At 42.1% G+C, this 15,345-nt stretch overlaps 1 long non-coding RNA gene across 5 annotated transcripts in view; it reads left to right on the top strand.

Moving 5' to 3' along the window:
* The window catches only part of LOC113887211, a 90,096-nt gene continuing 74,751 nt past the window's right edge, over positions 1-15,345 (top strand). For 3 of the 5 annotated variants that reach the window (XR_003509668.1, XR_003509670.1, XR_003509667.1), the window contains exons 1-5: positions 5-248; positions 4,009-4,123; positions 7,007-7,082; positions 7,679-7,702; positions 8,165-8,242. This is a non-coding gene — a long non-coding RNA (uncharacterized LOC113887211). Of the gene's footprint in view, positions 249-1,511; positions 1,573-4,008; positions 4,124-7,006; positions 7,083-7,678; positions 7,703-8,164; positions 8,243-15,345 lie in introns of all 5 variants that reach the window. The other 2 variants (XR_003509669.1, XR_003509666.1) reach the window with 2 other exon arrangements.

The following is a 15,345-nucleotide window of genomic DNA, read 5'->3' as shown; positions in this document are numbered from 1 at the left end:
ACCAGGGGGCGCTAGGACCCAATCGCACGTGCTGGGAGGGGCGGCGGCCAAGTGGTCCGGGAGCCGCGCGTTGGGGCGTAGGGGACCGTGGCTTGGAGCCCGGGAGGGCTGCGAGCCTACTCAAGCTGCTTTTCTTCTTCCATCACCTTCTCCTTTCGCTGTGCACGGGCCACGCAGTGGAACTGCAGCGGTGAAAACGACTGAAGTTGGGGCGCTGTAACCTCCTGGCGACCCTGAGGAGCGGCAGCGTGAGTTTCCCGGGTACCAGGAGGCCCTGGGAGGAGACACCTCACCCTGACTTTGTGGCAGTTTTTGCCATCCTGTAACGCAAAGGAGGGACTTGGTCCCAACCTTTCCCTTAGATCGGAGAGGAGCCCTTCCATCCTCTTGCCCTTGGAGGGGTGTGCTCTCCTCTGGAGTATCCCAGGAGACGGGCCTGGGGGAGTGGAGTTTGTATCTTTCAGCTGTTCTGGCAGTACTTCCTAGCCCTGTAAGGATTAACCAAATTGCTAGAAAACCCCCAAACAAACAAAGAAAAATCATTAACATTTTCACAGATATGCTAGAATAGAACAATTCACCGTTTATGAACAGGGCTTGAGAGCTGCAAGAAATGAACTTGTTACCTGACTACAGTTTATTGCTTGGAGTAGGGGCCTAGGCACACTCACACTTAAACTGGCAGGCCACAGATTGTCCAGAGTACACACTGGGATCACCCAATCGGAAATGGATTCTACACCTCATCGTGCAGTATTCAGAGATGCTGACTTTGCTGTTTCTGTCAGCACAACCCAAAGCCCCAGTCGACAAAAATGCATCCGAAATTTCATTCACCACAATTCTTACCAGGTCTTGCCATGGAGGACAAAAGTTAATTTAGATAAAAACGAAATAATGTAATAAATTAATGGTATAAGAGCCTTATATTTTGGATACCATTAAATTCACTCATTTTGAGTGTACACTTGTTTTTAGTAAACTTTAGTAATTGTCACCACAGTCCAGTTTTAGAGCATTTTTATCACCCCACTCCACCCCCTAAATTCACAAAAGACTATTTGTAGTTTATCTCTCCTCCCGCCTCTAGTCCTGAGCAGCCATGTAAACTGCCTTCTGTCTCTGTAGTTGCTTTTTCTGAACAGTTCATGTGAATGGAATCATACAATATGTAGTCTTTTGTGAATGACTTCTTTCACTTAACATAATGTTTTTCAGGTTCATCCATGTTGTAACATATATCAGTACATCATTGCTTTTTATGGCTAAATAGTATTCCATGGTATGGATATAGCACATTTGTTACCCATCTATTGGCTGAAGGACATTTATTTCCACTTTTTGGTTATCATGAATAATCCTATTGTGAACACATATGACGACATATGTGTTCAGTTCTCTTGATTTCACTGCTCTGCTCCGGTGCTGCCATATCACCCTTAGCAGACCCTTGTTATAACACTTAGCACACTGCAGAGTAAGCTTGGGTTCATTTTCTGTCTCTCCTCTAGAGAGGGCAAGGACCATGTTCACTTGTTCCCTGGTCTAGGAGTGGTATTTCTGGATCATAAGGTAACTGCATGTTTAACTTCTTTAGGAATTTCTGGACTTTTCTAAAGTGGCTGCCATGTAATATTCCCACTGGTAAATGTATGAAGGTTCCAATTTCTCCACATCCTCACCAACACTTGTTTTGTCTTATTGTCAGTATCTCATTGTGATGTTAATTTGACTAGACTGAGTGGTAGTTGGTTTAGCTAGTTTTACTTCACTTTAATGAATACCTGTTTTAATATTTTACTGAAGGAGCTGAAATGAATAACACATGGTCACTCTTTGCAAGGAGCTGATGTATAGTTCCTTCAGGGAGACAGGTAGAGAAACAGATAATTACAGTTACAGTGTGTTAAATGCTCTGAAGGAGTTGAGCACAGCTCCCCACGAGCTGTGGGGAGCAGAAGAAACCTAACGTAGCCTGGGGAGAGGATGGAGGAAAGTATTAATTTTTTTAATTGAAATATAGTTGGTTTACAATATTGTGTTAGTTTCAGGTATACAACAAAGTGATTCAGTTCTATACATATGTTTTCAGATTCTTTTCCATTGTAGATATTGAATACATACAAGATATTGGATATAGTTCCCTGCATTGTACATAAGTCCTTGTTGTTTATCTATTTGATATATAGTAGTGTGTATCTGTTAATCCCAAGCTCAATCATAATGAAAAAAAGTGTAATTTTTCAATTCCATTTTTTTCATTAGTAGACCATATTACAAAACCATGTAATCAATTATTATTATATTTTGGGTTTCATCAATAAAAAATTATGGACATTTGTTTTTTTCTGTTGTTATATAAGTACCTACATAGTATTTTCAATTTTGCTTCTTGGCCCATATAGCCTAAAATATTTACTGTCTGACCTTCACAGAAAAAGTTTGCCAACTCCTGGTTTAGTAGAATAAACAGACGTAGAAAGCAGTTGCCATGTACTTGTTGGGTGACCTTGGGAAGTCACTTTACTTCTCTGGCCTTGATTTTTATTATCTATAAAATAGAGATAAAGGGTGATGGGTGGATGAGATAAGCTCTAGAGTGAAAACCCGCCCATCCCCTAAATTTTTATAAATGATTTAGTTTTGCAAATATTTGAGATACTACTGTGTTCTAAGAACTGTTAGAGGTATTGAGGATACAGCAGGAAACAATGTTCTTGTCCTGAAGAAGGATACTGCTCTAAATGAAAGGAGATTTAGGTTGCAATGTGTGATCTGAGATTGGATCTTTAATTTGAATAAACTAGCTTTATAGGGAATTTTGGGGGAAAGTAGGCAAATATAAGTATGGATGGGTCTTAGATGAGATGAAAACTTTTTTTTAAGTGTTTTGACTATGCCTCATGGCACCCCACTCCAATACTCTTGCCTGGAGAATCCCATGGATGAAGGAGCCTGGTAGGCTGCAGTCCATGGGGTCGCTAAGAGTCAGACACAACTGAGCAACTTCACTTTCACTTTTCACTTTCATGCATTGGAGAAGGCAATGGCACCCCACTCCAGCATTCTTGCCTGGAAAATCCCATGGATGGAGGAGCCTGGAAGGCTGCAGTCCATGGGGTCGCTGAGGGTTGGACACGACTGAGCAACTTCACTTTCACTTTTCACTTTCATGCATTGGAGAAGGAAATGGCAACCCACTCCAGTGTTCTTGCCTGGAGAATCCCAGGGACGGATGAGCCTGGTGGGCTACTGTCCATGGGGTCGCATAGAGTCGGACACGACTGAAACAATTTAGCAGCAGCAGCAGCATGGCATGTGGGATCTTAGGTTCACTGCAGTGGAAGCTTCTTAACATGGAATGGTAGAGGTTGATAATTGAGAAAAAGCAGTTATAGAGTTACAAAGCATTGTGTGCATGTGTTATGTCATTTTGGTAGAAAATACATATATATATTATATATACTTAGAAAAAGATCTGAAAGGATATATACTTAGCCGTTAATAGTGACACTTCCTGGGTGATAGAAATAGACAGTTTGTTAATTTTAATTTAAATTTATTTGTTTTTAATTGGAGGATAATTGTTTACAATATTGTATTGGTTTCTGCCTTATAGCAATATGAATCAGCCACAGGTATACATATGTCCTCTCCCTCCTGAACCTCCCGCCCACCTCCCTCCCCATCCCACCCACTCAGCACCGGTTTGAGCTTCCTGCAACATACAGCAAATACCCACTGGCTATCTGTTTTACATATGTAATATATATGTTTCAATGCTACTCTCTCAATTCATCCCACCTTCTCCTTCCCCCACTGTGTCCACAAGTCTGTTCTTGTTTCTAATATTTTTATTTTCTAATTTTGCACAATGAACAAATATACATTGCTTTTGTAAAAATAAAAGATTCTTTCTAATTTAAAGCATAATCTGTCTTCATGGTGCTTACCTGCTAGTGCCCCTTTAAGTATTAATATTGCCAAATCTGTCGTTTTTTTTCCTAGGGAAACACAAGTAAGAATGGAGGGTGCTCTTCTCCCCAGAAGCTAACAAAGGGTCAGTCTTTCTCTGTGAAATGGCTGTAGAATATAAACGGAGGCTCCTGGCATTTCCCTACTGGTAAGTAGAGCTTTCTTATACCCTGGGCTTTAAAATGGGGTGGGATTCTGTAGGATGGCTGGCATTAAAAAAGAAGGCCTAGCAAGGCCAAGGTTGACTATGTTCAGCTAAGCACCATGCCTAATCTGATAGTGGATACAGGTTTATCTCCTCCAGTGATGGACACATCAGGATACTGAAGCCAGATGTGATCAAGCATTTAAATCATGTAGCTCCTACTCCTTTTATTCTAGGCCAGGGATCCATAGACCCTGACAGCTATTTTTGTAAATAAAGTCTTACTGCAACACTTTACATATTGTCTATCACTGCTTTTGCCTCGCCATGCTAGAGTTGAGTAGTTGTGACAGATGTAAGTATATGACCCACAAAATAAAAAAAATTACCATCTGGCCCTTTAAAAAAGAACAAGTTTATGGATCTCTGTTCTAGGCTCACAAGAAAACTGTCTTAGTAGGTGAGCCTGTGGGGGAGAGAATGCCCATTTTACAGTTAAATTAATAAATTGATGTTCTAATTTATAAACTTCATTCTCTTCTAAGCTTTATTAGCATGTGTCAGTATTCCCAGTTTCAGATGACTCTAGATTACTCTTTAGATTGGATTTCTTTTTTTTTCAAATTGAAATATAGTTGACATGAAATATTATGTTAGTTTCAGTTGTACTATATAGTGATTTGATATTTGCATGCCTTACAAAATGATTGCCCTGGTTAAGTCTAGGAACCATCTGTCCCATACAGTTATTATGTGTTATGAACCATATTCCTTATACTGTATATTACATTCATGTGACTTACTTATTTTATAACTGGAGGTTTGCACCTCTTTATTCCCTTCATCTATTTTGCTCCCACAGCCCTCCTTCCCTCTGGTAGCTACCCATTTGTTTTCCGTATCTGTGAATCTGCTTTCATTTTGTTTGTTTTTTAAGATTCTATGTATGAGTGAGAGCTCACAGTATTTGTCTTTCTCTGTCTGACTTATTTCACTTAGCATAATATTCTCCAGGCTCATCCACATTGCTGCAAATGGGAGAACTTTTATGGCTGAGTATACTCCATCGTGTGTGTGTGTGTGTGTGTGTGTGTGTGTATAGCACATCTACTTTAGCCATTCATGTATCAACGGACCCTTTAGCTTGCTTCCATATCTTTGCTTTTGTTTCAATAAATAGTGCTGCAGTGAAAATTGGGGTGCGTGTATCTTTCCAATCAATTCCTGGGCCATATGGCAGTCCTACTGGTAATGTTTTAGGTACATTCCACAAAATGCTTATTCATTACAAAGGGCAACCTAGTAACTTCACTGTGGAGAAACCTGGCAGACACCACCTTAACCAAATGATCGATTAAGATTAATAGTTATGGAACAAACTGATATCATATGCCTCTTGATAGGATGCACTGAAAAGGACACAGTGTCACATCTCTAGTATTCTTGCCAAAACAAATCGTCTACATTGAGTCATGATGAACCATCAGAGAAACCCAAAATTGAAACAGCCAGTATTTTTCAAAAGTGTCATGGTAATGAAAGACCAAAAAACAAACAAACAAAAAGACTAGGGAACTATGCCAGGTTAAAGGAGCTGAAAGGGACAGGTGTGATCCTAGACCAGGAAAAGGACATTGTTGGGGCAATTGAAGGAAACTGAATACAGTCTATTGATTCGATAATTGTGTTGTATGAATGTTAATTTCTTGATCTATATTAATAGTATTATTTTATGATTATGGCAGATGTTAACATTTGGAGAATCTGGGTGAAAGATATGTGAGGATTCTTGGGGCTATTTTGCAACTGTTTTTTGTTTTCTGTGGTTTCAAAATGAAAAGGTGAAAGTGACATGGGAGTCATTTACCACACCCCCAAATAGCCGTAGGTGATCTGACTGCAATCTGCAGTTTGGCTTATAGGGGAGCCAGAGTATAAGTGGGGGATCAGTCAGGAGACAGTGGCAGTAGACCAGGAGAAAGATGATGATGGCTCAGACAAGGGGATGGCAGTGGAGATCGAGATGGGTGGATGGATTCAGGATACTTGTTGGCATCTCCACCAGAAGGACATTGAGTAGGAAGGAATAGAAGGGAGAACCATCTCCTCTGAAAAGGATGTTCTCTGGGCATTATCTTCAGATAAAATATAGAGCAGAAGAGACCCTGCATGTCCATATGGGTTCTTTTTGTTGTTGTTAGTTTTCTGGATTCTAAATTCTTGAGTATGGAAACTCTATTTTATCTTTTTTTCCTCTATGGTTTTCAGTAGTGTTCCTCTCATCCAAGGGAAAACTAGGAAAGAAGCTTTCTTTGGTTCCCTCCTGTGTTTGCTTCTGCCAAGGACTTTTCTCTTGAGAATCCCTCTCTGCTCTTTTTTTAAACTTAGGACTATATCTTTTTTGTCAGTGATTTTATTTATTTATTTATGGGTGTGCTGGGTCTTAGTTGCTGCTTTTCTGTAGTTGCAGTGAGGTGCTGGCTACTCTAGTTGTGGTGCGTGGGCTTCTCATTGCGGTGGCTTCTCTTGCTGTGGAGCTTGGGCTCTAGGGCACGCAGGCTTCACTAGTTGCGGCTCCTGGGCTCTAGAGCCCAGGCTCAGTAGTTGTGGCGTACAGGCTTAGCTGGTCTATGGCATGTAGGGTCTTCCTGGACTAGGGATCGAGCCCGTGTCTCCTCCATTGGCAGGCGGAGTCTTTACCACCAAGCCACCAGAGAAACCCTGTCTCTGCTTTTATTATGAAAGGGTTTGAATTCTGTGTTCTCACTCAAATTGTGACCTTTACAGAGCCCCATTGGTTAGTTTGGGTTTCCCTGTGATGTGCCTTTCTCTACATTTAGGTCTTTACCTGGAATACACTCAATAAAATTTTATCTGTTTTGCAAGGCTCAGTTCAAGAACCACCCACTCCGAGTTGTCTTCCTGGATTTTCTCAGCCCAAAGTAATCCTTCTTTTTCTGAGGTAAGTCATAAATCTTGTTGTTCAGTTGCTAAGTTGTGTCCAACTCTTTGTGACCCCATGGACTGCAGCATGCCAGGCCTCCCTGTTCATCACCATCTCTTGGAGTTTGCCCAAGTTCATGTCCATTGAATCGGTGATGCCATCCAACCATTTCATCCTCTGTCACCCCCTTCTCCTCCTGCCCTCAATCTTCCCCAGCATCAGGGTCTTTTCCAGTGAGTCAGCTCTTTATATCAGGTGGCCAAAGTATTAGAGCTTCAGCTTGAGCATGAGTCCTTCCAATGAATATTGAGGGTTGATTTCCTTTAGGATTGACTGAATTGATCTCCTTGCTGTCCAAGGGATTCTCATAGCTCTTAGTTTATTTGTTTTATTTAGACCCCATTCACTTTTTTACAGTCATACTCACTGCTTTGTGCTTATTTGGCTTTGTTTTGGGCCATGCCGCAGCATGTGGGATCTTAGTTCCCCTGCCAGGGAAGTCCCTGTACTTGTTCATATTCATGACTTATATCCTCTACCTGATTTTAAATTCCTTAAGGGAAGGTACTTAGGTTGTTCAACTTTAAATGAATAATTTTCTTTCTCATCATCAGGTACAAAAGAGGTTCAACAGTGAGGTAAGTTGATAAGTTCCCCAGTGTACTTGGAATCTAATCTTTAGTTTCTCTTGTTTCTAGTGAGGACTTTTCCTGTGAAAATACTAGAGTCATTTCCTTTGTCCCCAGCAATCTCCTTTGTAACTTAAAGCCTGTGTTCTATGATTTTCTTTGCCATGGTGTTGATGGAACTGCTTCCACCAGGGGGAGCTCCTTACTATATCTAGGTTAATTTCTTTTTCTTTAGAGGCAAAAGAAAGGAGACTTCATCAGGCAAAATATTGAAGCAATGGGAATACAAACAATAGGAAGTAGGAACTTGGGACTTGGGACTTGATTTGGTTCCAGCACCAGTTGGCCCAAATACCATTTCATTTGTCATATTGGGTCTCAGTATGATTCTGGCCCATGTGTAAAGATTTCCCTCTCCCCAGTCATTTATTTCATCTACAGATATATAATAATCATGTACTTTCTGTCAAGTATTGTAGATGCTGAGCTTCATCTGTGAACAAAACCTACCAAGTCTCTGACCACATGGAATTCATGAGGTGGACGCAGGTGGGTAACAGATAATATGTAAGATAGATAGATACAATGTGTAGTATATTAGATGGGGATGAGTGCTAAAGGAGAAAGACAATGCAAGGTCTAATAGGCCATTGTAAGAACTTTGATTTTTACTATAAATGACATGGGAAGCATTGGGGAATTTTGAGTGGGAATGGTATGATCTGACACGTTTTAAAAGGATCACTATTGTTTTCTGTATAATACATTATATCTAAGAGAATAAGCTTGGGCCGGACTGGTAACAGTGAAATTTGGGAGAACTTGTTGGATTTGGGGGTGCATCTTGAAGTTGGATTTGCTGACAGATTAGATGTGGGATGTGAAAGAGGAATCAAGGAAAACAGAGTCACCATGTTGCATAGCACCAATAGCATTGCCTAAAATGTGGCTGGTGCTCTTGGGAGTGACACAACACAGTGTTTCTGTTTGAGACAATGCCAAGGTTTTCATCCTGAGTAGCTGAAATGATGGAGTTAGCACTAACTGCAGTGGTAAAGACTGTGGGAAAAACAGTATAAAAGAAGTTAAATTGAGGATGTGTTGAATTTGAGACGCCAGTCAGACATCTAAGTGGGGTTGATGAGTGAGCTGTAGGGTACAGGAACATGGCACTCACAGGCGTGGTTAGGGCAGGAGGTAAATGTTACGACGTCACAGATGTCCAGATAGTATTTCAAGCTCTGAGACGGATGAAATCTCCAGGAGTGAGGATAGTTAAGAGGAGGGGACCACGGACCCTGCCTTGGGGCACTCTGCCAGCCAGAGATTAGGAAGATGATGAGGAACTAGCAAAGGAGACTGACAAGGAGTGGCCAGTAAGGTGGAAGGAAAACCAGAAGAATGTGGTGCAGCCGAAGCCTCGTGAAGAAGGTGCTTCCAGGAAGAGGGGATGATCAACTGTGATAAGTGCTTCTGGTTGGCCAGGCGAGGTGAGGGCCCAGAATGTTCGATGGACTCTCGCAACATAGAGGCCCCTAGTGACCTGGATAAAAGCCTTTTCAGTGGACAAAAGCTTGATGGGAGTGGGGCCAAGAGAGAAGGGAAGGAGAAAAATTGTACATGGGGAATATAGACAAATATTTTGAAGAATTTTGCTGTCAAGAATAGGAGAGAGATGAGGCAGGAACTGGAATGGTGTGTGGGAGGATCAAGAGAAAGTATCAGAATAGGAGAAAATAGAGTCCAGAAATAAACGCACACACCTATGGTCAATTAATCTACAACAAAGGAGGCAAGAAAATATGCTGGGGAAAAGCAGTTTCTTCAGCAAGTGGTGCTGGGAAAGCTGGCCAGCTACATGCAGAACAATGAAGTCAGAACATACCTTCACACCATAGACAAAAATAAACTCACGGTGGGAGGAATAATGGAACGTTTGCCCCAGGAGTACTCACCAGTCATCGGAGTTCACTAGTCCTTGGTCACATACGTTTCTGGTAATTCTCAGAGAAGCAAGGTGTTGAGGGAGGGGAAATTGCCAGCAGGTTTGACTGGAACAAACTCCAAGGAAACCCGTGGACAGCCTTTAATAAAACTGGACCCAGAACCTCCACAGTTAGGAAAGGGGAGAGTACCTCCACGTGTGGAAGCAAACAGTTGGGGTCATGAGCTATAGCCAGCCCCCTAGTCTACTGGGTGATTCTAGCCTCCTGTGCCCACTTTGGTGGATCTGGCCTCCATTATACTGAAGACAGCCTGTACATCTACCTCCAGAAACATTATCTATTATTATTTACAGAAGGGAGAGGGAAATAAATTCTTGTAGATGCTGTGAACATGACAAAACCCCAGGTGGGGTGTGAAGCAAGTAGGAAAACTGACATAAAATTTAAGGTCACAGTACCACAGTACCACTAATGCCTTTGACTGTGTGGATCACAATAAACTGTGGAAAATTCTTCAAGAGATGGGAATACCAGACCACCTGACCTGGCTCCTGAGAAATCTGTATGCAGGTCAGGAAGTAACACTTAGAACTGGACATGGAATAACAGACTGGTTCCAAATAGGGAAAGGAGTATGTCAAGGATGTATATTGTCACCCTGCTTATTTAACTTATATGCAGTGTACATCATGCAATATGCCGGGCTGGATGAAGCACAAGCTGGAATCAAGATTTCTGGGAGAAATAGCAATAACCTCAGATACACAGATGATATTACCATTATGGCAGAAAGCAAAGAAGAACTAAAGAGCTTCTTGATGAAAGTGAAAGAAGAGAGTGAAAAAGTTGGCTTAAAATTCAACATTCAGAAAACTAAGATCATGGCATCCAGTCCCATCAGATCAGATCAGATCAGTCGCTCAGTCGTGTCCGACTCTTTGCGACCCCATGAATTGCAGCACACCAGGCCTCCCTGTCCATCACCAACTCCCGGAGTTCACTCAGACTCACGTCCATTGAGTCAGCAATGCCATCCAGCCATCTCATCCTCTGTCGTCCCCTTCTCCTCCTGCCCCCAATCCTTGCCAGCATCAGAGTCTTTTCCAATGAGTCAACTCTTCACATGAGGTAGCCAAAGTACTGGAGTTTCAGCTTTAGCATCATTCCTTCCAAAGAAATCCCAGGGCTGATCTCCTTCAGAATGGACTGGTTGGATCTCCATGCAGTCCAAGGGACTCTCAAGAGTCTTCTCCAAAACCACAGTTCAAAAGCATCAATTCTTCGGCACTCAGCCTTCTTCACAGTCCAACTCTCACATCCATACATGACCACAGGAAAAACCATAGCCTTGACTAGAAGAACCTTTGTTGGCAAAGTAATGTCTCTGCTTTTGAATATACTATCTAGGTTGGTCATAACTTTCCTTCCAAGGAGTCAGTGTCTTTTAATTTCATGACTGCAATCACCATCTGCAGTGATTTTGGAGCCCAGAAAAATAAAGTCTGACACCGTTTCCACTGTTTCCCCATCTATTTCCCATGAAGTGATGGGATCAGATGCCATGATCTTCGTTTTCTGAATGTTGAGCTTTAAGCCAACTTTTTCACTCTCCACTTTCACTTTCATCAAGACGCTTTTGAGTTCCTCTTCACTTTCTGCCATCCCATCACTTGATGGCAAATAGATGGGGAAACAGTGGAAACAGTGAGAGACTTTATTTTCTTGGGCTCCAAAATCACTGCAGATGGTGACTGCAGCCATGAAATTAAAAGATGCTTGCTCCTTGGAAGAAAAGCTATGACCAACCTAGACAGCATATTAAAAAGCAGAGACATTACTTTGCCAACAAAGGTCCGTCTAGTCAAAGCTATGGTTTTTCCAGTGGTCATGTGTGGATGTGAGAGTTGAACTATAAAAAAAGCTGAGCACCAAAGAATTGATGCTTTTGAACTGTGGTGCTGGAGAAGACTCTTGAGAGTCCCTTAGAGTGCAAAGAGATCCAACCAGTCCATCCTAAAGGAGATCAGTCCTGAATATTCATTGGAAGGACTGATGCTGAAACTGAAACTCCAACACTTTGGCCACCTGATGTGAAGAACCAACTCATCAGGAAAAGACACTGATACTGGGAAAGATTGAAGGTGGGAGGAGAAGGGAATGACAGAGGATGAGATGGTTGGATGGCATCACCGACTTGATGGACATGAGTTTGAGTAGGCTCCAGGAGTTGGTGATGGACAGAGAAGCCTGGCGTGCTGCAATCCATGGGGTCACAAAGAGTCAGACACGACTGAACAACTGAACTGAACTGACCACTAATGATGTCCTTATTCCCTGGGCAGAAGTGGGCTTCACAGCAGAACCCCCTGTCTAGCTGGGCTCAATTATTAGCTGTGTGTACTAGGAGCGATGGCTTTGGGAACACATACAAGTTTCACTGATCACCAGTCACCATGTTCTTTTTTTGTATTTGAACTTGTTTCCATGTCTCGTGTCTTCAAGGCCCAGCTCAAGTGTCACTTGTTCTGCAGAACCTTCTGTGAGCCCCGTCTCAGACAAAATGCATCATTTCCTTCCCTGAGTTTCCAGACCACTTTTTCTCTTTCTCTCTTCTCACACCTGTAACACTGAGGTGTGTCTGCCTGTGAATGCAAGAGATGGCAGAGTACAGTGGATAAGAACATAGGCTTTGGAGCAAGGATGCTTGGGTTTATATAAATAATATATATATATATATAATATATAATAACATATATAATATATAATTATAATGATATAATATATATAATATTATATATATATATATATATATATTTGGCTGTACCAAGTCTAAGTTGCAGCACATGAGATCTTTAGTTGTGGCATGTGGGATCTAGTTTCTTGACCAGGGATCAAACCCAGGCCCCCTGCATTGGGAGCATTGAGTCTTAGCCACTGGACCACCGGGGAAGTCCTGGCTGCATCTCCTTGTGCCTCAGTTTCTCCTCTGTCTCATCCAAATAGAATAGTAGTAAGATGAAAGCAATGAATACATGTGAAGTACTTAGAACAGTGCCCAGCATGTAATAAGTGCTCAATAAGCTTTAAAAAATATATTTATGGGAGTAGAGTTGATTTACAATGTGGTGTTACTTTTAGGTGTACAGCAGTATAAGCTTTTGTTATTTGTCTCTCTTCTCCTTGAGGAATAAGACCACGCCCTTTTGTTAGCACTGAGCTTGGCACAGAGTACTAGGTGCTTAATACATATTTGTGTGACTCAACAGGTTTCTAAATCAAATTCAAGTTCGTGTTTAACAGTTTCATATGTGTATGGCCCTTTCATCAGCTCACTTATTTATTGCTGTGTTCCACAATGTGTAGTGGTTAAGAATGAAGGTTCTAGAACCTGATGCCTTGGTCTGTGTTGTTGCTTAGTAACTTACTAGCTTGTTAGCCTCAGCTTCCTCATCTGGAAAATGAGAAAAAAATATAGGAAGTTAAACAGTTACTAAACATTCAAATGTTAACTATATCTATTTCTAATCTTATTAATTAAGTGACTTAATATATACCTCTAATGTTCTATGGACTGTGTTGGACAACAGAGATACAGAAATGAGTAAGGCTTGGTTCCTGCTCTAAGAGAACCCCTCTGCTGGGGAAGGCAGCAAGTCAGTAGGTATAGAGCCTAGCAGAGGAAGGGAGCAACTTTTTGAGAGGGACCAGTGAGGGGAAAAGGGAGGGTCATAAGGTTTTTTTAGGGTTTTCCCTGGTGGCTCAGTGGTACAGAATCTGCCTGCAATGCAGGAGATGCAGGAGACCTGGATTTGATCCCTGGGTCGGGAAGATCCTCTGGAGTAGGAAATGGCAACAAACTCCAGTATTCTTGCCTGGAGAATCCCGTGGACAGAGGAGCCTAATGGGCTGCAGTCCATAGGGTAGCAAAGAGTCAGGCATGACTGAGCCACTGAGGACCCATGTAAGGCTTTTTGGAGCAGATACATCCTGAGCTTTGAAATCTGTGGGTTGCGGATCCTGGAATAAGAATGTCAAATAGGTATCAAAATCCTTTTTGTGGTTCATTGGAAATGAGTTTTAGAACAGATGTCTCCCACTGATTTCCTGAATAAGACCCCTTTATGAGAGGTCCCACCCTCTATTTTGAAACCGAGAGAAACTGTTCTGGGCCAACAACAACGCATCATCAGTCCAACCTAAGTGCACCAAAAATGGTTTTAAACAGTTTTCCTTCAGCAAAACTCCTCTTTCCTTTTGTCGTTAAGCCAGAGGGCCCGCATGAGCAGAGGAGCACATCCCACAGGCCTCTGGCCTGCCTTCATCCTCCCTCCCAGTGGATTTTCTGAAAAGGTTGGCACTCTCTTCCCTTCGTCACCCCCACCATCAGGTGACAGGCAAAGCAGAGAGACATGTTTTCTAAGAAAAGGCCAGGACCCTTTTCTCACTCCCACCTCTCATAGAGATCTCTCCGAGATGGTGGGATGGGGCTATATTAACATTTTTGAGATCAAGGACAGGGTAGGGGTAGATGAAAATGTTGGTCTTTTCTCTTAGAAAACCAATAAAGCCAGTGACGCTTGTCTATATTCCCCAAGTAGTTCATAAGAACAATAGAATTCAAAGTTCCTGGTGTTCCTCTGGAGCTGATTTTGGCAAGTGATAAGCAGCTTGTAAAAGGGCTTATTATTGAGTGGAGCTTTGGCTGCCTGACTTTTAAGGTTGGTTATTTATTTTGCATGTTGTATAACAGGAGCATTGGGCAATGCTCAGAAGAGGCCTTCTGGGTCAGGGAGTAAGGGCTGCTCTGTCTCCTCCTGCCAGAAGCAGATTCCAGCGCGGAGTGCGAACCCAAGCCATGGCTTTCCTGCAACCCCTAACCACCAGACAGGCCTTCTCCTTAGGGGTTGAACATTTCCATCAAGTCCCAGCCCCAGAAAAATAGATGTGTGTGTAATTTCTCCAACTCACACTGATAACGTGACCTGCCTTTGAAAGACCTGTTTTTAAAGACACACTGTGGTCATTTGCAACAGACAGTCATATATAGGGTCCCTGGCATCTCCGTAGGTAGATGCTCTGAAATGTAGGACTTTGAAGAGTGCCCAGCCCAAATTGTCCCCAGTCCTTTTGGTTCTAACGTTAAAGCACGTACCTCCTATCTCCTGCTGGTCTCAACTGGCTCCCTGAGAAACATACAGACATTTTAGAGACAGTGAATGAGGGAAGTTCTTCTTTCTCCTGTTCTAAACTTTAGGAAACTGAGCCAAGGCTCTCAAGAACCTGCGATGGTCTTGATAGAGAAAAACTTAGTTGTGGCTCTTTTTTTTTTTCACTTTTCTCTTGTTTGATTTTTATGGCAACCTGAATTTATGAGGATGTTGTGTTTATAGAGGCTATAAGCCAGCGTTTGTGTCTGGTCATATTAGTACATTGGGAGACAGCAGGAGATTATAGGTGCCTGGGCAGAGGTTTCATGAGCTATTGAACGAGTTGTAGATGCTTTATGATATTTAGAAGACACATGTCTTGGGAGAGGCAGCCTTTACACTTGAAGTTACTGTTTCAGGATGGACCCTCCTTTCTCAGAGACAAGGTTTTGTTGAAGAAAGTCTTGGAAAACATGTGAGAAACAGTCATCCTCATAGAGTTTATGAGTGTGACTAGGTTAATTTCGTGCACTAAAGTCTCAAGCATCGGGGATGGCCC

Source organism: Bos indicus x Bos taurus, chromosome X (assembly GCF_003369695.1).
Source record: "Bos indicus x Bos taurus breed Angus x Brahman F1 hybrid chromosome X, Bos_hybrid_MaternalHap_v2.0, whole genome shotgun sequence".
NCBI lineage: Eukaryota > Metazoa > Chordata > Mammalia > Artiodactyla > Bovidae > Bos > Bos indicus x Bos taurus.
This window is presented reverse-complemented; position numbering and strand designations above follow the sequence as displayed.